The following is a 22,818-nucleotide window of genomic DNA, read 5'->3' as shown; positions in this document are numbered from 1 at the left end:
ACTGTCCTGGAACTCACTTTGTACACTAGGCTGACCTCGAACTCATAGAGATCTGCCTGCTTCTGCTTCCCGGAGTGCTGGTAGCACTTCCTGGCTTTTATTTTCACTTTTGAAAGTAACATTTATATTTGTGCCTTACTACGGCATGTGGGATTGTTTTAAAAGCCTAAGTAAAAGAGTTTACTAATAAGTACTTTGCAGTACTGAAATAGGATATATAGTTTCTGCTCATTTAGTTTTAATTGCGTGGATGCCGAGTGCAAGCACCGTTGTATGTAGAGAAGCAGAAGTGAACAAGGACTCCACTTTTCTGAAGGTCAGAGGAAGTAAGGAAGTCCAGTAACCCTGTATTATATTCTTTTTTCCTTTTACTTGCAGGGAAGGGACCTCGTGTGTTAAAAGTACCAGTGAGCTGTAATCCTAGAGTCACAAAAGGATATTTTAAGTCCAGTGAGAGTGGTAAAGAGCCCTGGAGAACCACATTATAGAACCAGATTTCTGATGGGAGCGATGAGATTGGTCTTGATGGATTGGTAGGGTTTTATTGATAGAGATGAGGGAAGCGTCGGGGCAAGGCGGGGATGGAGAGGTAGACATGGAGCTTTCCGAGAAGGAAGAAGCATACATTTCTAGAGGAGAGAGAGTGCAGGGCTGATTAGTGCATGGATTGTCTGTTGGGGGCCGTGGTAGGACGTGCTGGGAGGTAGGACTGGCAAGGGTGGGCTTGTCGATGCAGTGTCGCACAGGGGAGCCTTTCAGATCTGGTAGTTTGGAAGCCTAGTGTACAAAGTGAGTTCCAGGACAGTCAAGGCCACACAAAGAAATGTCTTGAAAAACCAAAATAAATAAATGGAGAAGGAGTAGGGGAAGAAATAGGAGGAGGAGGAGGAGGAGGAGGAGGAGGTGGTCAAGTAACTAAAGGCATATCAAGGACAAAGTAATGATCATAGAATGGCCCAGAGGGAGATACATTGAAGACAGAGGGGCCAGGAATTGGACTAGATAGTTGTGAGATGTCAGATGGAGAGGTCTCAGGGGACAGATTTGGTCACTAAATTTGGTCACCACCCGGCTTTCAATATGATGTAGGATAAGTCCTTATTCCACCACTTCTTGCGCTTTTTCATTAACTCAGTGTCAACTTAATTTCATTAAAATACTGAATTCCAAATGTTGGTCATAAAGCCCCATGCCCTTCCTGTGTGTACTGGGCTGACATGGAGTTTGGTAACCATTCTACCAAGAACAGGACAGCAAGAGTACTGCTCCTGTGGGCTAGGAGGCCTGCAATGTAAGTGGAGCAAGGCTTGGTTAAGGGTGTTTCATCCCATCCTCCAAGATGTGTATAGGGGAGGAAGTTCAGTGGCCACTGGAGCAGGCCGCTTTCCTGCTTTTCTCCCTTGTCCCTCTGGACTTTAACCTCACCAGCTTGAATTCAGGTCAGATTAACATACTTGCCAGGCTAAGGGCCTTTAGACTTCAATTCAAAGATTAAGGCGGTTTCTGGAGGTTAGAGAGTTAGATGTAATTTATCAGACATAGACGATCTGTGGGGTGATTTCTTTGACAGGTACACTTTTTATTGTAAAGGAGTAATTTTGCACTTTTAAATTTTGATTTCTTTCTGCTTGACTACCCTTGAAGCTTTGGGATGCTCAGAGAGCAAGCATTTTCTTTCTTGCCTGCTTGCTTCCTTTACCCCCCCCCCTCAACCCCTCCCCAAAGTTAGGACAGATCCAGGCTATATCCAGCTATCCAGCTGGGACCTGTCTGAACGCAGGAGAGGCTAGTCTGTTGCTGGGTAGATTTGTCTTTGCTCTCAGCTGCAGCTCTAGCCTCTGGACCTTGTGGTTCTGTGGGTGGTCTAATGTGGGTGTGTATTTCGCCAGGCCTCACTGCTGCTGTCCTGGGGTGTCAACACAAACGCTTGTTACCAACTGATGAATTTCCGATCTGGAAATAGTCGGTGACGTTGCATCATTTGCAGAGAGAAAACTAGTATGAGAGAAAAGGGAACAGAACATATTGCATTTAGCTGTTTTGAAAAATCAGTTAAAAGGAAACTAAAAGCTGTCTCAGGCTGAACTCTGGACAGGATTTGGAGAAATTAGGCCTTTTTCTCAAAAGAAGCGTCTTTCGCAGACCACATAATCTGACCACCTAGGGCCACTGGCAGGATTTATTTCTCCTGGCAGTCTTCCATGTTTTCTCCAGCCCTTTGGAATGTTAGAGACCTCTTGGTTTTGTCTTCTTTGTGATTATGCTCTTACTGTAACTGTTCTTTAGAAAAAAAAAATATCTGACACACTAGTTGTATTGATGGATTATTTTTCCTCTTTGGCTCCCATGTCTGGAAAAGTCAATACACCTGCTCCCCTTGGTACGTTTTGTTTCCTTGATACTCTTAATTCACTTTTACAACGTAGCTCCATTTCGCTAGGCAGGATACCTTTTTGTCAGAATGGTTTGACGCAACCTTGAACTACTGCACTAGAGTGTCAGGCCCTACCCGCCGAAGCTGTGACGAGCCCTCCGTGTGATCAGGACAGGGTGACTGCTACAGAGTACACTCAGGTGGAGGTCTCTTTGTTGAATGACTGTATTTGATCCATGGTTAAATCTCCTTTAATCCAGAGACTCCTTATAAAAAACATTGAAGGCCTCTCCCTCACAGAGAGTCTGTAATCTCCATTGCCCAACCCGTCACTCCTAACATACCTGTGTGGTACATCTTCTAGGTATTTTTCAGTGCGTCTTCACATAAACAAACTGAAAGCCAGACTGAGCTTCAAATTTGCTCCGTGGTAGAGGATGACCTTGGACTACTTAGCCTCTTGCCATTCCCTGATTTCTGGCATCACAGGCATGAGCTGGCAGACACGGTTTATGAGCACTAGCGAGCGAACTCAGAGACCTTCGTGCATGCTAAGCAAGCATGCCACCTATTAGCTATATCCTCATATATCCTCAGCCCAATAAATGTTTCTTTAATCATAACACACATAGAGTGATTTTTTTTTACATATATTTAGAGAGAGTATGTGTGTTGCTGTATGTTATAGCATGTGTGTGTTTATGGGCAAGAGGACAGTTTAGAGGAGTTGGTTCTCTCCTACTCCATGGTTCCTGGGGATCCAACTCAGGTTGTCAGACTTAGTAGCAAGCACCCTACTTGACAAGCCGTTTCACTGGCTCCTAGTATTTCTGCTGGCACCTGCTTGAGTTTGGTCTACTTGGCTTTACAGGCAAGCTCTTTGAAAGAGTGGGAGCTTTAATGGCATGCTGTCTCCCATTTCCCGACTTAAGGAAATGCTGTGTTTTGGGGAGACTAGACGTCACTATTCTGCCTCAGAGTCTTTCCCAACCTCTGCAGGAATGAGAACTCCCAACTTGTCAATTAGATTAGAAACTCTCTATATTTTTTTCAGATTCAAAATTGGTACTGTTTTATTCCGTTTGCTGATTTTGAAGCCAAGTTGTTGTTAGACATTTGTAAGCTATTTGCTTACAAGGGGAACATTAAAAGGCAGTCTTGGCTTCATCCAAATTGAAATAGAGATAATAATAGTTTCTTTGGAAGAGCTGAGATCTAAGTATACAGTAGAGAATGACAACCTTCAGTTATTACTGCGCTGGGACTTTCCTTGGGAAGACCTGCCAACTTACTTGCTTATCTCTACAACTGCAGTAGTTACAATAAAAAATTAGGCCCTAGTATTGTTGAGAAACATGTCAATCAAATATTCATGGGAAAGAAAACAATAGTTTTCGTAGCACAGATAATAAATTATATACTTATTAAAGTGTTGCAACTGATCAGATAAGCGCAGGATGTCATTAGAGACTCCATTTGATGCTGAAACCTGGTTATTTTAAGCAATTACCCCAAACCTGGTGTTTTTTTAAAGGGGTTTGTGCTCAACATGGGTGACAGATGCCTGGGAGAACATAGAGTTCAAAGGGACCCTTTGCATTTTGTGTGGTTTTCCAGCGGAGGGCGTTATTACAGGGAGAAGTTATTCTGCCTTTGCCAGGAGACTTCACCAAGAGAAGTGTGGCAGCAAGTTGGGGTTTTTCCGACTCTTTTTATCTGGATGTTACAATTAGGCATTTCTCTGGTGGTGGTTTCTGGATAAGTGACCTGTTGGCAAGGATTCACTGGAGCTCAGAGATAAATAGACCCACAGCTGCCACCTCTCAGAGAAGTAAATAGAGAGAATCAGTTGTCATTGTTATCAGCACGCTGACTTCCTAAGGCACAGATGTGGGCTTTCTTTTCAAAGTGAATCAAGCATTCACTGTCAGGGAAAAGGATATTTGTAAAGCAATAATATTAATGCTTGTTAAGTGAGAGAATTCTATATGAGCTGGACTCTGGTTACCTCAGAGCATTATGTATTGACCTGTGCCTTCCTCAGGGCTCCACATGAGAAAGGGTTGTTGCCAGTGGAGCCATGTAATGACATTAAGAAGTCACGCTGAAATTAATAATTTTAGAATTCATAGAGTTCTCTTGCTCCGCGTCACAGTTGCTGCCTCTGTGACAGCCTTCATTTCCTACTTAGCAAATCCAAGCCTGGTAGCCTGAGCCCCAGGAAGTTGTTAAAGCAATTAAAGGCATCTGTCTCCCAGCACATTGCTCCGTTACCATAGTATCCTCTGCCTCCAAGTCAGTCCTGATGATGTCAGTATGCATTCAGGGGTTGCTCAGAGCATCTATGTGGGGATGATTCATCCCAGGATAAAGCCCCCTTCCTGTTTCTCTCCTTCCAGTGTGATTTTCGACGTCCCTAGCAATGGCAGGTAAGCGCTTTGTTTTGTATGCTATTACAAGAATTGCCAAACACCTTTATTATTTTGCTTCAGTTTTCTTGTGTTCTACAATATACTATTAACTGACATCTTGACTTCTAGGGAAATTTCAGACAATCACTGATAATAGATTTATAGTTTATGTTTAAAGTGTTGTGTATTGTGCATGTATGCACTGTGAATACACAATGTTCTTTTACTCCCTCTGATAAGCAAGAACAGCACCAACACGAGAGCCTTCATTTTCAAGCTCTTTGAAATACACAGAACCCTTTAAATATTTTTACAGGTGTCACAGGGCAGCTAAGGCTCTTGAAAATATGTGAATTACATATTCTTACTTATATTTCATCCCGCCTATGTGATACTAGCATAATGTGGGAAGGTACTGTTGAAAGAGCACAGATTTATTTGTGCTGTGAAGTTCAAAGTATGCAGACAGTCATTTCATACTCAGGTCCTACTTCCACGTGTTCCTAGGGTTGTGCTGGAGTGAACTTGGTGCTTGATGACATACTTAAATGTCCATCTTTTCTTGAGGATAAGCGTTTATCCAGCCTTCTGATAAGAACACTGGGCCATCACTTGCGGCATCAGGTGGAGAGCTGTGAGTGATGATTTTCTTCTGGAAGTTTATTTTCAATTTCAGCTTCTCTCCTACAGGCTGCCTCATCAGTAAGCAGCCATGATGAAGCCTGCAACCCACTGCTTGGTCACCACACAGAGCGAGCATTCTTCCTGTAGGTCTTTTCCTGGATTGCCAATAAACAATTTCAGCACATCCTACGAGCGCTGTGATAGCAGGTTTTGAGGAGAATAGTAGGAAAAAGGTGTTTTCCTAAATGTTAGTAAATAGCTTCGCAAGGGGACAGGGGGTTGAGAATGGTTTGGATGGAGACTGTGCTGTCTCTTCAGGTGGTTGAACCTTTATTCTGAACAGCAGGCAGGCAGATTGCTCTGATGAGAGATACAAAACTGGCTTAGATTGTTCATTTCTGGAGGCTTTATATTTTTAGACTCCTGTGGAATATGCTCTACTAACTTTGATTTGTTTCTGAGAAATTATGCTAGTGGAACATTAATACTACATGTACTTTTCTATAAGAAGCAGTAAGAAATAATGATTATAAGAGTATAAAACCATATTAAAATTTACGTTTAGCTCCTAGGAACTGAAGGATATATCATCATAAGTAGCACAAATGTTTATTCCTATAATTTTTCCAGTCTTGAAACTATACTAAAGCAGTCTTACTTAAATGATTACCTTTTTGATACTTGCCCTTGTGTTTGTTAAGTTGCTCATTGATTGTTCTTAGAAACCATTTCTAAAAGGTAGGAGGAAACTGTAATAGTACATAATGTAAATTCCAGTATGGTAAATGTTGAAGAGAGTTGAGTCCATCTAAACTTGTACCCTACTTTTAAAAACTCTTATTAAAATATACTCATGTTGCTTGTGCTGGAAATAAAATTATTATGCTTCATCTGAAATCATATCTTATTTTTTTGTTCATGTCTCAAGCAATATAATAATTCATTGGTTAAAAGAATTTATAGTTTAAAATATAGGTTCAGTTTCAATTTGTGTCAATGAAAATAGTCTTCTGCCAGCTTGACTGTGCAGGTAGTACTCTCGGTGGCCTTTATCCTGTTTGAGTCAAACGTAGGCCCATGATGCTCAGGCAGAGTCATCTTAAAAATGACTCTAGGAAAGGTTCTCTTTCCTTTTCATGCCATAGTAGGAATGTGTTTCAAGTGTAATGGTTAAATTTGTTCTCGCTGGATTATGGAAATGCCAAGTCTCCAGACTTGACAGCATGCGGTAAATGAAGTAGAGCAGAAAGATGATTCTATTGGCTCTCGTCAGACAGATCACTAAAAGGGAATCCACATAATCTGAGGAAGTTGTATGGAGAAAACAGATGTGTAGGTCAACATCCAGAGGAGGCTGGAAGCTCAAGTTGTGATTCACTGTTGAAGCCAGAAATGGAAGCCTGGGTTCTGGGTTTTGTATGACACTCTCAATGTTCATGATTCCCAAGTTTTCATGTCCCCATAATTTCCAGTTTAGAGTTGACCATTTCCCCAAGTCAGCTTTTAACCCTTCCACAAAAAAAGAAGTGATCTGTGTAGCACAATGAAGAAGGTTTATTAGCTTCTTCTTGGCTCTACCCAATTACTATGGGAGTTGCTGCTTACCAGGCACAAAGGTCTTACGCTATAGTTTTGTTGGTTATAAGTCAGCAGGTCTGAGGACATTTTTCTCCCAAGAGGCTCTGAGGAAGACTCCAGTTCCATGCCCTTGTAGCTTCCCTAGGGCCACCGGCTTTGTGCGCCTCATTGCTTCCTTCTTCCATTTTCACAACTAGGAAGAGAAGATAAGCCTTCACCTTGCTATCTCTCTGGTTCTCTGTAGGCAGAGAAAGCTCTCTGCTTTAAAAGATGCATGCTGTCCCTTAGCCTGGGTCCACTTGTACACCCCAAGACAGCCCAACCATGTTGGTGTCTTTGTCGTTAGCCACTTAAGTAGTTATTCCTATGATGTTGTGTGGCACAGTTACAGACTCTACAGTTTAGGGCATGGGTATCTTTGGGGCCATTTTACTGCCTCCTACAGAAAGATAAAGTTAAGTTCATAAATCTGATAATTTCTTTTTTACATAAAGTCGTGCCAATTGGGAACATGAAATTCTGGCCTAATTTAATGAATACACTCCTCCCGGAGGATATTAAAATGCCTCAAGATAAGTAGTCAGGAGAATCTGAATTAGAAAGAAATGTTTCTCTAATTCCAGTGTTCAAAACTCTTGAGTTACAGAAGTGAGGCTTATACGGCAACACGCTTCTCACTTTAAATTTTTATTGAGAGGCTATCAGTAGAGCAGGTTAATTAAACAAGGCTGATTAGGTAGAGACTACAGAAATTCTATTAGTTAAGTCCTATGTGAATGAGCCCGAGTTTTATTTTAGAATCTGAAGGGTAATGGCTGGGCCACTGGAGAACCAAGCATGAGACCTAATAACCCCAAGTTTTGAATAACGCTGTCATTCATGGATGGCATGAAGCCATGTGAGTCATGAGCTCTGACGGATGGTACCAGCAAGTTTGCCCTATCGTTTCCTAGGAAAGGCACAGTATATTATTATGATCAATACCTTCAGGCCCAGCTGCAAAAACCAGTTTCTTTTCTTGTGTATATCCAACATGTACTATTAATGCGGCTGGAATCTTAGTGTACAGGTTTATACATATTGAGTATAAAATAGTTTAGACTTCAAAGCTTTTTAACCTTTGCTACAAAGCTGGCAGGAATAGATGGGAGAAAGAAACTACTGCAGTGTGTGTTTATTTTGGGCAAAAGTCCTCAATTCCATTTGCTCTGGTTCTCTGGAGGAAAGTAGATGGAAGGGGAAAAGAGCTGGTTTCTTCTTATATTCTTAAAATCAAATTGAAATCATTTACTCAGGAAAAACTAAACAGTTCCGTAGCAGCTTGGCTTAAAGCACAAGGGCTTTGGCAAACACCTATATTGTGAAAAGTAGTTATTTTTACTCTTGTTTCTTTCTGTTTCCATGGTAGTACATGGCCTTAGGATTTCATATAAAAAGAAAATCCGATCTTACATTCTTGTGGTGTTTACCTGTCAATCAAAACATTAAAAATATCAATAAGTTGTATAATTCAGTGAGCCAGTTATCCATAACTATTAACCTATAAAAATAGCTGTAGAAATAAAAGTATATTTGCTTATGTTTTTGTTTACACATCTCTTCACTCACTTTAATATCTACTTTTCATCACCATGTAAACCATTTCAAGTTCTCACATGAATAAAATCCAAACACCTTTAAACATGTGATTTTTAAACAATTTTGTATTCATCTGTTTATTTTACATCCCTACCACAGCATCCCCCATCCTCCCCTCCTAGTAGCTCCATCCCCCCTCTTACCCCCTAATTCCTTCTTCTTCAGTCTCCATCCAGGAAAGGACAGGGTCTCCTATGAGTATCAATAAAATATGGCCTAATATGATTCTTCTCAAAGTAATAATAGTCAGTTCAATACTGATCACTTGTTTTCTCTAGTTCTAGTAAATTAGAGTGAGGAGAGATTAAATCCATTTCACTTGAAAAAAAATACAAAAAGAAACAGCTTCTCCAGAGAACAGCTGCTTTCTCTGTGATAGAAGAGATTGTTTCATCTCAAATCAGCCTGAACCAGCGCCCGTTGCTTTCTGAATCCTTTTTACTTCGTTAAGACATTATCTTAAAAGTTTATCTTTGAAAAATAAAATCAGAGATCAAGGAGCTAATGAAAATTAGAGTTTTAAGGGTTTGGAATCTCCTTGGTCGGTAGGTGGTAGATAAGATGGAAGGAGACTTCAAAACAAAAACTTCAAAGACTGCTAGGGTAAGTCACTATTTTGAAAACTAGTTCAGAGTTTAATTTCTAGGGGGACTCCCCCCCCCACTAGTGCGAGCAAAGTCAAACAGCAAAGAAGCGCTAGAGCCAGGGGCTTCTCCCGAGTCTTTGCTATTCCAGAGTCTTTGCAGATCAGAGAGCTGTCACCACACTGCCCATTTCTCTCACTGACGTTCCCTGCTTTCTCTTAATTATTGATGCTCTCATATTGTGCTAATCTCTAAAACGGGGTGAGCAGTGCAGAAAGAGAAGGAAGCGATCATGGAAATCATTCATGAAGAACATTCTTCTCTGTGGTGGCCTTATTCCCTCCAAGCTCTGTTATGGGAATGGGATCCTATCATGGCTGCATTTTCTTGCAAATAACTGTTCCAAAATGGTCTTTTGAGAGGGGGATTGATGGAATTAAAGGGTCCTGCTTCTTGCAGCTGGATCTTGTGGCCTGAAGCAGATGGAGAAGAGCAGAGCCATGTAGAAGTATTTTAAAGGGCATGGAAGCACAGGCACAAGTGCGTGTTGCTCTTCCACTGGCGTTTGCTAGGCCAGTGCTCTGTGGACAAGTCGAGCGGAAAAGCTTACGGAGAACTGTTTTCCCATGCCTGTTGAGTGTCTGTCATAAATGACTTAACAAACGGTGACAAAACTGTGATGGGGACAGAAGTTTGGTTTCTGGTTGTTACCACAGCCGCGCTAGTGACTTGAGTGACAGTTAGGTGCTTTCTATCAATGCAAAGGCATGAGAAAGGAGGCTGGAGACTATCTAGTCAGCCTTTAATGGTCGTCATCAAGGGCTGAGCTCACCATCTCAAAACTTGCATAAATTGAAATAGTCTCATAGCATTCCTGTGGCACCATTTAAGCTAAAACAAGCCTGAGAAACTCAGTAGAGAAAAATGAGAGTAATGTCATTTACTAACGGCATTATGAGAGCACAGGTCTCAGGAAGCAACGTTTGCCTGATTGGGAAAGGTCATCTTGGTCCCCTTCTACTAAAATGCGGGCACAATAATTAGTAGGACCCCACCTCACACAGGTGAGATGCAGTAAACACAGTGTAGAATAAATCAGAGGAAAAGGTGATATTGGGCTTCTAGGTTTGGCTAAAAGCATGGATGTGTAGAAAGCCATTCTGTCCACTTAATCACTATCATTTTGCTTTCATACTAACGTTTGCTGAACAACAATTTCAGCAGAGTGCAATGAGTTCACTTTTCATGAATCCTTTTCTGAAAATCCTTGTTTACGTGGCAGACAACCTGTTGTCATCCTGTTAGCCTTTTTATTTCCCAACTCCCAATTCTGCTTTCCCAACTGTACAACTCTGCTAATTTTCTCTTGAGTTCTTTGTTTCACAGAGTATTTCCTTTTCTCTTTTCATAGCTGACTCCAGGTGTGGTACTAACATTATATTCCAGAGACTTCTCTAGTCTCTCTTTCTCTGATTCTTGTCTTCCTTTAAGCTTCTTGTGAATTTTATTTCAAGTCAATAACTCCCATCCACCAAATGCCTACTGAGGATACTGCACTATGCTACATCCGGAGGCCACTGCCCCTCATTTCCCTACCATAGATTCCTGTTTGTATGGTTACCCCTGTTTCCTTCTGATGAAATGGTTGGAGACTTTGAAGGAAAGCGTAGGCTAAAGGAAGACAGGCAGCTGAGGAAGCCTGAGGGATTTTGTCACTGGAGAGGCCCCAGAAGCAGCAGCACAATGCTTTTGAGGCATTTCAAGAGAAATGGATTGTTGCAGGAACACCCAGTCTTTCTGGGTTCGTTTAGCTTATCCTCTCAACCAGCCACAACCTGTTTTTACATTATATGACATCACTACAGCTGTTCCAATGACCCATACATCCTTTGGCCATTATTTCTCAGCCTTGGATGCTAACATTTAAAAAAGGAAATCTCTAAATTCTGTGTAGAAGAAACCAGAGTTTTCTAAATGAAGTATATGAGGAGCATACTTATCCCTTGAATGAACATTTAGCAATTTGGATGGTTGTCTGCAATTATCTTTTAATATGCTAGCCCTGCGAAGATTTTCCAGCAAGCTCAAACCATTGTTGAAAGACTGATTGTACAGAAACAATAATTTGAAAATTTCCTAGGCTTAGCAAAGCATTGAAATAATATCTGATTTTTCTAATCAGCGTATGCTTTAGTTTAAAGAACTCCTTCCCTGATTGGTTTGCAGCTCATTCTTTTACTTTCCTAACTGATGCCTCACCAGCTATCTGCTTTCAAGTTTCAGTATTTGGAAAAAGCCTTTTTCGCCTTTATACTAATGCCAAGAAAATGGGGAGGGCACTGGTTTTTAAACTTGATGTTTAACGAAAGGAAAGGTCATTGTTGATGAGGTAATTCAGTGCGTCATCAGGAACATATGCTTATGCCTGGTCATTAGTAATTATGGGATCGCAGTTATGTTTCAAAGTGTTTACCCTGAGTTTAAGTTTTACTCTACTGACTATCTGCACCATGACTTAGATCTCCTGTTAATCCAATAGGTTAGGTCACTAGCCCAGTCTGCTAGGGTGTGGAGAAATCACTGCTGCTTGTAGTCACGTGTTTTAAATTCTTTGTCACAGAAGCTATATCAAGAGGGAGTTATGAGGTAATTGCTTGTTAAGATGAGAATACAAGGAATATGAAGATCTGATATAACAATCCTTATTTCTTTACTCCCTTCATATGAAACCGCCCAAACATAGCTGTGCTTAGTGCCTGCTTCTTGTCTCCAGTTCTTATCCTTCTTTCTTTTTTTTGAATATTTGTTTATGTTATTTTTGTATGTGTACATGTGCATGCCTGAGTGTATATATGTGCTCGATGTGTGTGTGCAGGAGCCACCTTTAGATATCCCTGGAAATGAAGTTATAGATAGTGGTGAGCCAGCTTGCGGGTGCTGGGAGACAATCCTTGGTCCTCAATAAGAGCAGTAACTGCTCCTAACTTCTGAGCCATTTCTCCAGTCCCAATGAGGCTTTTTGTTTTGTGTTTATTAGTATTATTATCTTAGGGTGTATGGATGTTTTGTCTGCATGTATATCTGTGCACCATTTGCCTGGGTACCTGGTCCTCTCTGAGGTCAGGTATCTTTTGCGACTGAAGCTAGATATGGTTATGTGCTGGGAATTGAACCCAAGTCCTTTGAAAGAGCAAGCTGTCATCTTAACCACTGAGCCATCACTCCACATACCCGCCTCACACTTCCCATTCCTCTAACCTCTTTACTTTACCAACTTTTCAAAATTATGTCTTTACAGGATTGATAGTGGTCAGTTCTCATTCTCCCTCTGATGAACTTTTCAGCTGCTTTTGTAACAAGTCACCCTCCTCCACTGCCCGAAGCATCACATTCTCTGGTTGCCTTTGTCCTAACTTGCATGTTTTAGGTCCCCTTCCTGATTCTCTATCATCTTCCTGACTCTAAAGCTGGAGTTTAGTACTCTGCTAAAGTTCATTTTCTTTCTTCCTTGTTTTAAAATAATTTTTTAATTTAATTTATTTATATTTTATGTATGAGAGCGCTGCATATATTTTTGCATGTCAGAGGAAGGCATCAAATCCTATTAGAGATGGTTGTGAGCCACCATGTAGTTGTTGGGAACTGAATTCAGGACCTCTGGAAGAGTAGCCAGTGTTCTTAACCACTGAGCCACTGCTCCAGCCCTCTTGAGTTCATTTTCTCAGTGATCTCATCTGCTTTTGTGGCTTTAAATTCCATCTACATACTTGACAGATTCCAAGTTTGTGATTCTGACCTTAATCTCATTGATGAACTATAGGTAATGTATTCCTGTATGAGGTAAAGTGATTTGTATACTGTTTCCACCACCCTGTGCTGAAGCCAAGATCTTTTCCATCTTAGCTACCCAACTGAACATCCTTATAAACACTTTCGTGTATGTCTTCCTAGGCACCAGAGGCCATGCATGGCTTGTTTCTACCCCCTCTTACAGGATCATGTTTTATATGCTGTTTTTTTCCCCTTCCCCACCCCATCATTTATTATGGAAACATTATGTACACTCAAATATTTTCTGGAAAAGTGTCTTATAGTAGCTACTTGTATACAATGCAGTTTATTAACGAGCCCTTTATTGTTAAGCATTGGGTTGCTTTACATAACCTGCACATAATTCAAGGCAAAAGAACACGTCATCCTTCTAGTTCTCCACCCTGGCAGTCACTACTCATATGTTTAGCGCTTAAACGCAGGTCTTCTAAATCAGGGTGTACTTTAAAGATTAAATGCAAAATAATTTGAAATATCTTAGTAATTTTCACATTGATTACTTACTCAAAATTGTAATTAGGCTATATTGGGTTAAATAAGGGGTATATTTAAAAATTGATTTCACTTTTGCCATTTTGCTTTTAAAATGTGACTTCCAAAAAATATTTAAAGAGTGTGCATGATTCTAGTTCAATTTTTATTAGATGGCACTGTTTCAGTTGCTCAAGGTAACTGTGGAGGCATGCATTGCAATCCTCTTCTTCTCTTCTAATGACATCCTGTCAGTGGCACCTTCAAAGCGTATCTGAAATCCAACTGTTTTTAAGCATCTCCCTCGGTCCCACTCATTTCCAACCATCATGAAATCGCGTCAGTTTTGACAACAAACGCTTAACTTGTCTTCAGGTTTCTCATGTCCAGTCTTAATGCAGAGAACCACAGTGGCTTCTTCAAAGCATAGGCCTGGTCATGCCTCTCTTCTCAAAACTCTTCGATAGTTTTTTTTTTTTCTCTTTTATTCTAGTCACTGTAAACCAGGTCCTCAAAAGCCAGTCTTAAAAGATGATCTCTCTATCCCTTTGCCTTTATTTCTCCACTTCTCCGACACAGGCAAAAATGTATTTCCCGGCTAGAATTGCCCTAGCCCCCGCCTGTGTGGATCTCATCCCACATACTGCATGCCCTCTTTCCTGTCCCAGATGCTCACGCTTGTGGAGCCTTTCCGAAGACTTGAAGTTAGTATTCTTCTTGTTTGCTTCAGAGAGCTGGTTTCTCGTCCTCTGCTTTTGTTTGTTTTTATTTTAACGTGAGTTCCTAGCTAACAAATGACACAGTTTTCATGGGTAGTTGAATTAATTTTTATGTCTTTCCAGTGTGACCCTGTATTCTTTGATAGTAGGAAGCTTTACTGCCATGTCTCCAGCTCTAAGAACACGGCTTTGTCTTGGGTGACAAGTAGCTATCTGTCGAAATAATGCATATTCTGTATGATAACATGCTTTCTAGGACATTCCTGTGAGTAACTGTGAGTATCGCAGGAAATGACCTCATTTCCTATATTGAAAGTAATTAGGAAGTGGGGCTGGATGCTCAAGGTGTTCTCCGTTAGAGTGGGCCTTAAGTACTATGTGAGGGACCAGCGTTTATTTTAGATGAAACATGGAGAACATTTATATTCTTTAAATTTTAAAATTAAAATTATTTTAAAGTGATAACATGAACCAAAAATTATACATGTTAATGGGGTGACCAGCGGTGTTGTGCTCCACATATGTTCTATATAAGTTTAAATCAGGCAATTATATCTTTCCACTCGATTATTTATTTTTTTGTGTGTGAAAACATCCAGTGTCTTTCTGTTTAACTTTTAAAAATGCATCATTATCTATGGTTTTCCGGCTGTGCTGTGACATCCAGGACATTGTGTTCTCTCTATTTAACTAAGCACAGCCCCTTTGATAGCCTTTTAACATCCCTTTCCTGTGTGCTGAACTCCTCCGCCCTGAAACTACCCCTCTTCTCTCTATGCCCCTGAGACGAGTGAGGTTGTGTTATTTGTCTTCAGAACCATTGCAATTCTTTCAGTAAAAATCAAGGCAACTTGAAATTGGCTTTCACCTGGTCCATAAATGAAAAGAAAGTGGTCCCATGTCCTAATCATGCCTTAAAGAGTCATTCAGTAAGAGTTTGTGGGAAGGTGGGACCCGCAGGACTGGTTATATGTGGGGAAAGAGAAGAGCTACTCAAGTTGACTTTTCTCTAATGGTTAATGTCAGAGTTGTTGAGGAGATAGAAGAATTTAGCAGGTTAGGGAGGACAAGGGTTAAGGGGTATTGATAAGGTCAGTCTTAAAGATTATACACGTCAAAGAGCCTTCTTCTGAATTCTTGAAATGTCTTATGCATGTTTCAAGCATTTCATATAAGAGATACACACTTTACAGTTTTTGATGCTAGGTGTCCTCCGATTCTAGCTGTCTTCAAATTCATGCTATAGGAAACTGATTTTTTTTCCTTCATTTTCATGTAGAAATTTAATTGAAGCAACCCTAAATATACATGTTACAGAAACATTAATTAGCCCTCAATAAATACATATCAAATAATAATAAAAGGTATTGGTGAGCGATTTCGTTGTTTATATGAATTCATTTGCTGATGATTAGAAATACTGGGATATGCATGCTTGGAGCCCTTCAAGAAAATGATTCCGAATTGTTTTAGTCATATATTCAAAGAATCTATCAAAGAATATATTATAAATTATTTTAAAATGAAACTATGATCTCTGATTTCAGAAAGCATTGAAAAACTGAAGCCCATTATGTCCTGGTTTATTTGAAAGCTTTCTGTGCTAGGGTAATATAGACTGTCATTTTGATAGGGTCTCTTGGCACCAAGGAGACATTCCTGGAAAGTCTGTGAAGGAGTTTTGAGATTAGGTCGGAAAGAGTGTGAGTGCCACCATTCTGTAGTCTGGAGTGCTAGTCCAAAGAAGAAGGAGACAGCAAACGAATGAAACACCAACATTTGCTTCTTGACTCTGGATGCAATGTGACCAGCTTCCTCAAACTCCTTTAACAATGCCTTCTCTGCCACGTTGGGCTGTGCTTTTGACCTGTGAGTTGTGTGAGATGAACTAAATCCTTCTTTATCTTGCTTATGTCAAGTATTTTGTCACAGCAATGAGAAAAGTCACTGAGACAAGTGTTTTGAATGCTTACCCCATGTTTATGGGCCGCAGGGGGTTATATGACTGTTGTTTTAGCTGTTTAGTGATGGACACAAGTCTTGATAATACAATCCCCCCCCCTTTTTATTAGTACTATTGAGTCTTCTTTATGGCACTTCAAAAGTGGGCTTTCTGTGAAAAGTTTCATGTAGAACCTAAATTAAAAGAAAATTCATTAAAGATTATAACAGGCTAGGTGAAGGAGTTGTATTGTAAATGGATCACTTGGAAAGGAGCACCACACAGTCCCTTGTCCTCTGACTTTTGATCAGTGGCAGGTTTTCTGTAATGGTCTCTGTCTGTTGCAAAGAGACATTTCTTTGTTGATAGTCCAGAGCGCCCTTAATCTGTGTGTATAAGAATAACTATTTAGAATGCCAATAGGAATTAACCCAGTTAGTAAATTGATGGTTACATGTTTTCCTTCGAAATCCATGACCTCACTAGCCTCAAGTAGTTGGCTATGTTTTTTTAGTACCAGACATGGTTCCCCTTTTATAGTGAAGGCCTTAAGTCCAGGTAGCAAGCTGTTTGTTACAGCCAAGGTGGGATTGCTGGTATTGTATTCTTAGGGTTATCATGCCATGCAGGTCCTTGCTGTAGTTCATAGGCATCATATGCCTATGAAAGGTAAGACAGTTGTTTCCCTTGGAAGTTTTCATGATACCTTCTGAAACCAAGAAAGCTAGCCCTCGAGTAGTCAGCCCTGAAATGTTATACATACAAGTAACATTATATGGACTGAGTAGGTTGCACCTATTTTTAAAGAAAAAAGAGGCCAGGGTCCATGAAATTGAGGGAGAGAGAGCAAGGAGGGTTACATGAAATGTGTTGAAGGGTGGAAAGGGAAGCAGAAAGTAATATGTTTTAATTTCAAAGAGCAAAAAAGTTAAATCAGGCTAAACTGTTAACAGAGAATGAAGCATGCTCCATATTGTTATCAGCTACTCCCTGAATTGTTTGATTGGATCCATCAAGAAATATTTACTATGAATAATTGTTAGTATATTATGCACTGTTATTTTCATTAATTAACTGTGTGCCAAATTCATAGAAGTACATGTAAAATCACGAATTTCTGCCTTTGTGAAATTATAGTCTAATAGTGATAGGAGAGACTGAAAAGTAACTAATCATTATAAATATATTAGCTGTTAAGAATGGGTAGCACTATGTGGGGAACTGGAGTAGAAAGTGGAGGCGTGAGTGATGGGGTGTTTGTGGTAGAGTATGCAATTTTAGTGTGGGGGATCCCGGAATGGCTCATGAAGAGGGTAGGTTGAAGAAAGACCTCCAGCAGGTTTAAGATGAATGAATACTCATAGCTTCAGGAAGATTATTTGAGCCCATGGGAAAAATGTAAGGCCACAGGCCCTGGTGCAGGCGTGTGCCCTGATATGTTTGTGTACCACCACTGTCAGGATGCCTAGGACGGAGCCAGTGAGCTGAGATCAACCAGAGAGGGGGTGAGTAGGTACCAGCATGGAATGCTGGCAGCTAATGGTCCTCACACGAGTAGGAGCCATTGGGAGGATTCGCATAGGAGCTGTGTGGTCTCCCTTGCCTTTCACAGGACCCGCTTTTTCTGAGGCATTGAGGAAAGACTCTAAGGGGCCAAAAATTCAAGTTGAGGGGCTACAGAGAGAAGCCTTGATAATTTTTTTTTTTTTTTTGGTGTATCAGGGGATAGGAGAACAGTAGATCAGAAGCAGAGTAAATTTTGACTCCGGCATAGAAAATATTTACTGAAGGATTTGGTATAGATAAGGAAGAATGAAAACTAAAGGTGACTATAAATCATGTCTAGGGAAGTTGTAAGGTAGACTATCTGGAGAGCAAATTGTATATCCCCGTGTGATATTTACTGATAGTTCATGATGAAGTATAAAATAATTGGTTTCGCCGGCTTTAGTAGGATTCGGAGGGTTTTAAATGTCAGAGAATCCTCTTTCTGTCATGTCTCTCCCTGGAGTTGTTTCGTGTCCTCTCTCTTAATTGAAGTTTCTCTTCTCTCTCCCAGTGGAAAACATTCATTATTTTCTGAAGCATTTATTCTCTTCTGTGGTAGATTATAGCTGCCTCCTTGTTATGTTGTTTAATTGGACTATTGGCTACAATTATAAACCTATTGAGTCATATACATTTACTTGTCTGGAGAAACAAGGCTTTAATGTAGTAATGTAGCAGAGGAGAATGGATTGTGTTCTCTAAATCTACTAATTTATTCTCATCACTAATGTGTTGTGGAGAGAATACATTTTCTTTAAAAACAATAATCATTTGTTGCAGCTGGGAAAGGCACTGAAGGATGTGACAGTAGTCTGGAGAAAATTTAAAACCTTAAAAATGGGAACGGAAGCCGCTGTCATTGGCAGGGCTGTCAGCCATTGAATGGACACATGCTCACCCTCGGCAGCTGGTGGGGAGGCAGTGAACTTGGAGCCAAATCTCTGAGGAGTCTAAAGTTTCAGTGGCTTTAGAATTACAAGGGTGACCTTGAACCCATTTCTAAAATTTTGTGGTTTTAGTACATGAAGCAATTCACTTAATACACCCCATTCTGAATAGTCTATGATTATCAGAACACGATGATGAAAACTGATTTTTAAATTTCATAGCGTTATCACTGGCTAATGGTGAAATCAAGGCTTCAGTCATTGCTGTGACAAAACAGTGTGTCATCAGACACTGGAAAATAAAACTGAGATAAGAAAGGGGCTTAGCTTTAAAGGTAGTAGATCCTTCAGACAAGAAAAGACAAAGTAAGGGTTAGCGCAATGGCTAAATGGGTAAATTGCTTGCTACATAAGCATAAGGGCCTGCGTTTGGTACCCCAGCACCCACATAAAAAGCCACAGACAGTGGTGCATGCCTGCAATCCTAGCCCTAGTGAAGCAGAAAGAACTCAACTATGTACCTAACTAGTCTTGTTACATAGGTGAGTTCCAGTTTCAGTGATAAATTGTTCCAAACACATAAGGTGAAGAGTCATTGAGGAATCTAACATTGACCTCTGGCTTCCATACCCGTGTGCACCTCTGCGTGTGCACATTTGTACATTTACATGTACATACACACACATGCATATGCCACTCACGTGTCTCCTCAAAGTAGCAAGTGGTAAGATTTCTATATAAGTATATACGTTCCTCTGATTATGCAATAAACTAGTTGTTTGACTAATTAAAAAAATAAAATAATTCAACGAATAATTATGAGGCAGCACACACTAATTCTGCACCCAGTATCACTGAGAGCAGCTATTTCTGTGACATTTCAACTCAGATCTTAAACGCCATCTCTGCCGGCCTCTCCTGCTTTCCCCAGTCCTCTTCTCTCCCTGGAAAACTGCTGCACATTCTTCATTTTGCATTCTTGAAACCCAACTTAAACATAAAACGGCTCTGTAAAAGTCACTTGTAATCATCCCGCAGCTCTGGGCTATGCTCTTCGCAGCCCTTCTAGTAGTAACCCCTTGGCGGCCTTTGACCCTGGCGGTCACCATTCCCAACAAACAAGGCTCCGTGAAGAAGCTAAATGTCTGCCTTTGCTCACGACATCCTCTGTGTAGTACATTTTTCCCTCTGCCTCATTTTCCCCAAGAAAACCTACCCATCCGTTTGAAATCTGGGCAAAGTCAACCCTTCCCTCCTCTCTGCCACCCGTGGTACCAAGGTCTTGCTGCATGTACAGCCTCTTGGAAATATCCAGTTATTTATAGACAGAGTGGCACTTGTTGTGAAATTTTGAAAATGTTTTTACTGTCACTAAATTTCTTTTACTAAAATACAGTCTTGCGCGGTCATAAATTTAATGCTCTTTTAATGTATGATACATCTATAAAATACAAACATGTATCCATATATTTATCTTCATTTTATTAGGCAGCCAAAATATTTTTACAAATTCTTTTCAGATACCGTGTCTTTTCTTTACCCACACAAGTCCTTCAGTTATAGTAGAATTGCCTTAGGGAAGGAACACAGCACAGAGCACCACAGCAAAACACAACTATTTTAGGAAGAGGCACCGTTATTGATTCTGTTCATAATCGATAGCGCTCCTGTTTTTTGATTTGGAGCCTGTCCTGTATATGGGAATCTCCACTCTCATTTCTGTCTCTTGTACTCCATGGAAATGTGCAGCTCTGGCAGCTACCCTGGATGGTTTTGCTGTCGTGATTAAAACACAGATGGAGCTCATTTCTTCCCCAAGTGTTTGATTGGCAGACACTCTGTGATCAACACTGCTCACTGCTGAACACATCAGCACCATCTGCCTTCCGTCTGCCTGGAGAGGCTTGTCACGGTAGACTTTCCTCAGCCTCATAGGAACCAGCTGAAAGGATGTGTATGCCTTCTGCTGAAGCCATCAAATAATTTATGGAAAGCTAAGGATAATATGTAGAGATGTTCATGACAGTCAGTTTCCAGATTAATGAAATATTCATTTAAATTGAACTTTGAGAATGTGTCGTTTCTCTCCTGGTTAAGATATTTAGAGCATAACACAAAGCCACCGTGTCTTGAAAATCCAGTCTCTAAATAAATTCAGCGGATGGGGCATTTTGTTTTCGGTGACGTCATTAAAGATGATTTCAAACCAGAGTTGTGTGCTTTGAACCACTAGGTGAGTGCTACTTATGAATATGTCTGTCCTCTAGTATGATCTCTCTTTAACCCAGTAAATAGTAAGGTTCTTCCAAAAAGTATGCTAATTTTCCATTTTTATAACTTATACGTAGATTATAATAAATTATACTTCCTAATTTGGATGCCAGTACGAAGAATGGGCAGACACATGTTTAGACAGTGTTGATGCAGGTAAGTGAATGTAGTTTGGATGCTTTAGAAGAAAAAAAAGATTCATTGAAGATATTAGGAGCCCAGAAACAGTGATGCTAGTAGGAGAAGGAGAAAGATTGGTTCACTGTTCTAAAAATAACAACCTGAAGAACTGGTTCAAACTTCATTGCCTAAGTATGTAAGGCATATACTTGTATTATGCTTAATAATGTGAATTGTATGTATAATTAAATAACAGGAAACTGGTTTGAGTTCCTTCTTCCTGTTCAAATTAATAAATAAATATAATTAATGCAGTGAATAAGTGCTCTGTAGTACTTATAGGGGAAACTAAACAAACTAATGTGTTGTTCAGCAAATATTGGAACAAAGAATGAAGGACTTAGGCTTTAGAACATTCTAAAGACCTATGGACTAAATACTCTTATTGCTTGAGGTTTCTAAGGACATTGACTTATAAGTCAAGGGCCGTAGTGGCCTTTGTATTGGGGTGGACACTGGCCAAGTTTCTCTGAAGCTAATCTCTTCACAGGTGGGGTAAAAACCATGGTACATTTGGAAAGCAGAATGAATGAGAAAGAAGTGAAACAGCTATGGATCTGTAGACTCTTGCCATCATTATACCACTCTCTCCAAGATGAACGCCGAATAAATAAATATCCCATGTAGTCTTATCATAGTTGCCTATATGAAAGCTTGGGAGTTCTTAAGAGGCTTGGAAGTAGAGAGGGAGAAAATAAGGATTTTAACTTTATTTAAACACACATTTCATTCACAGAGGAAATACCTTTAGGGACCTACATTCTCAAAAGGAGAGAGACATCATAATTGAAATCACTGGCACCATTGCTGTAAATGACACGGAAATTTAGAGTAGGGAGGTATTACTACCCAAGTTACTGGAGAAGGACACAGTTAGTTCGTTTTGGTTCGATTCTGACAACTTGCGTCTTTTTCCCAAGTACTTCTTTCTGCACTGCTTTTATTTTCTCTTGATGTCTACTCTGTCACCCAAACATGTCTTTCATAGCAATTGCCCATATACTATGAATCTCCAGACAACTTGGCTCGATGACATTTGGTTAATAGAGAACTTGAAGTATGTGACCATGCCAGAAACTATGCTAAGTGCTTTATTTTACTCTAAAAGAAAATAACTTGGCAAAATTACTTGGTAAGAAAGGATTAAGCTGCCTAATATGACTTAACCTAATCCAGTGGAGGGAGTAGAGTCCGGGGTACTATAGCAGTATACTGTATCTGATGCCATTAAAATAGACGAGATCCTAGAATTTCCCAGAGTGTGAAGAGTTAATGCCTCCTTGAGTTCATGCCCATGCCAAGAACAGAGCAGCTGAGATCAGTCAGGATGAGCGTTTCTACACAGAGGTAAGAGGAGGAAGACGGAGAAATGGACTGTCCTGTGAACACCTCTATTGGCACGTGGTCACATTTGCCTGTACACTCTGTTATGTCTGTTTGCCTACACCCTGGTACCTCAGTCCAGATGATAACCTCCGCCTGTGCCAGGTCTAATGGGTTGGTGACAAAGTGACAAAAGTATGTGCCTCAGAAGAATTTCATTCTTCTTGGTTGAAAAGGATTCCTAAGCAGCATTTGGGTTAGGTACCAACTGGGTTGAGGGACAGTGAGCTTCTTTGATGAGAACAGTGAAAGGTGCACAGCCCCGAGAGAGCCTAGTTTCACTGTTGATAGCTCCAGGCTTTATGTCAACGTTCTCTGTTTCTTTGTTTTCTTGTTGGTCATATAAAAAAATAAAAGCTCTGCCGGGCGGTGGTGGC

At 40.3% G+C, this 22,818-nt stretch overlaps 1 protein-coding gene across 9 annotated transcripts in view; it reads left to right on the top strand.

The window, feature by feature from the left end:
* Positions 1-22,818, top strand: part of Pam (peptidylglycine alpha-amidating monooxygenase) — a 294,614-nt gene that overhangs the window by 50,694 nt on the left and 221,102 nt on the right. Inside the window, exon 1 of one of the 9 annotated variants that reach the window (XM_013351606.2) lies at positions 4,785-4,803. The exons of the other annotated variants lie outside the window; for them this stretch is intronic. The gene's annotated coding sequence lies outside the window, so the exon portion shown is untranslated. Of the gene's footprint in view, positions 1-4,784; positions 4,804-22,818 lie in introns of those variants that run through there. 9 annotated transcript variants of the gene reach the window in all.

This window comes from Microtus ochrogaster, linkage group LG4 (assembly GCF_000317375.1).
Source record: "Microtus ochrogaster isolate Prairie Vole_2 linkage group LG4, MicOch1.0, whole genome shotgun sequence".
NCBI lineage: Eukaryota > Metazoa > Chordata > Mammalia > Rodentia > Cricetidae > Microtus > Microtus ochrogaster.
This window is presented reverse-complemented; position numbering and strand designations above follow the sequence as displayed.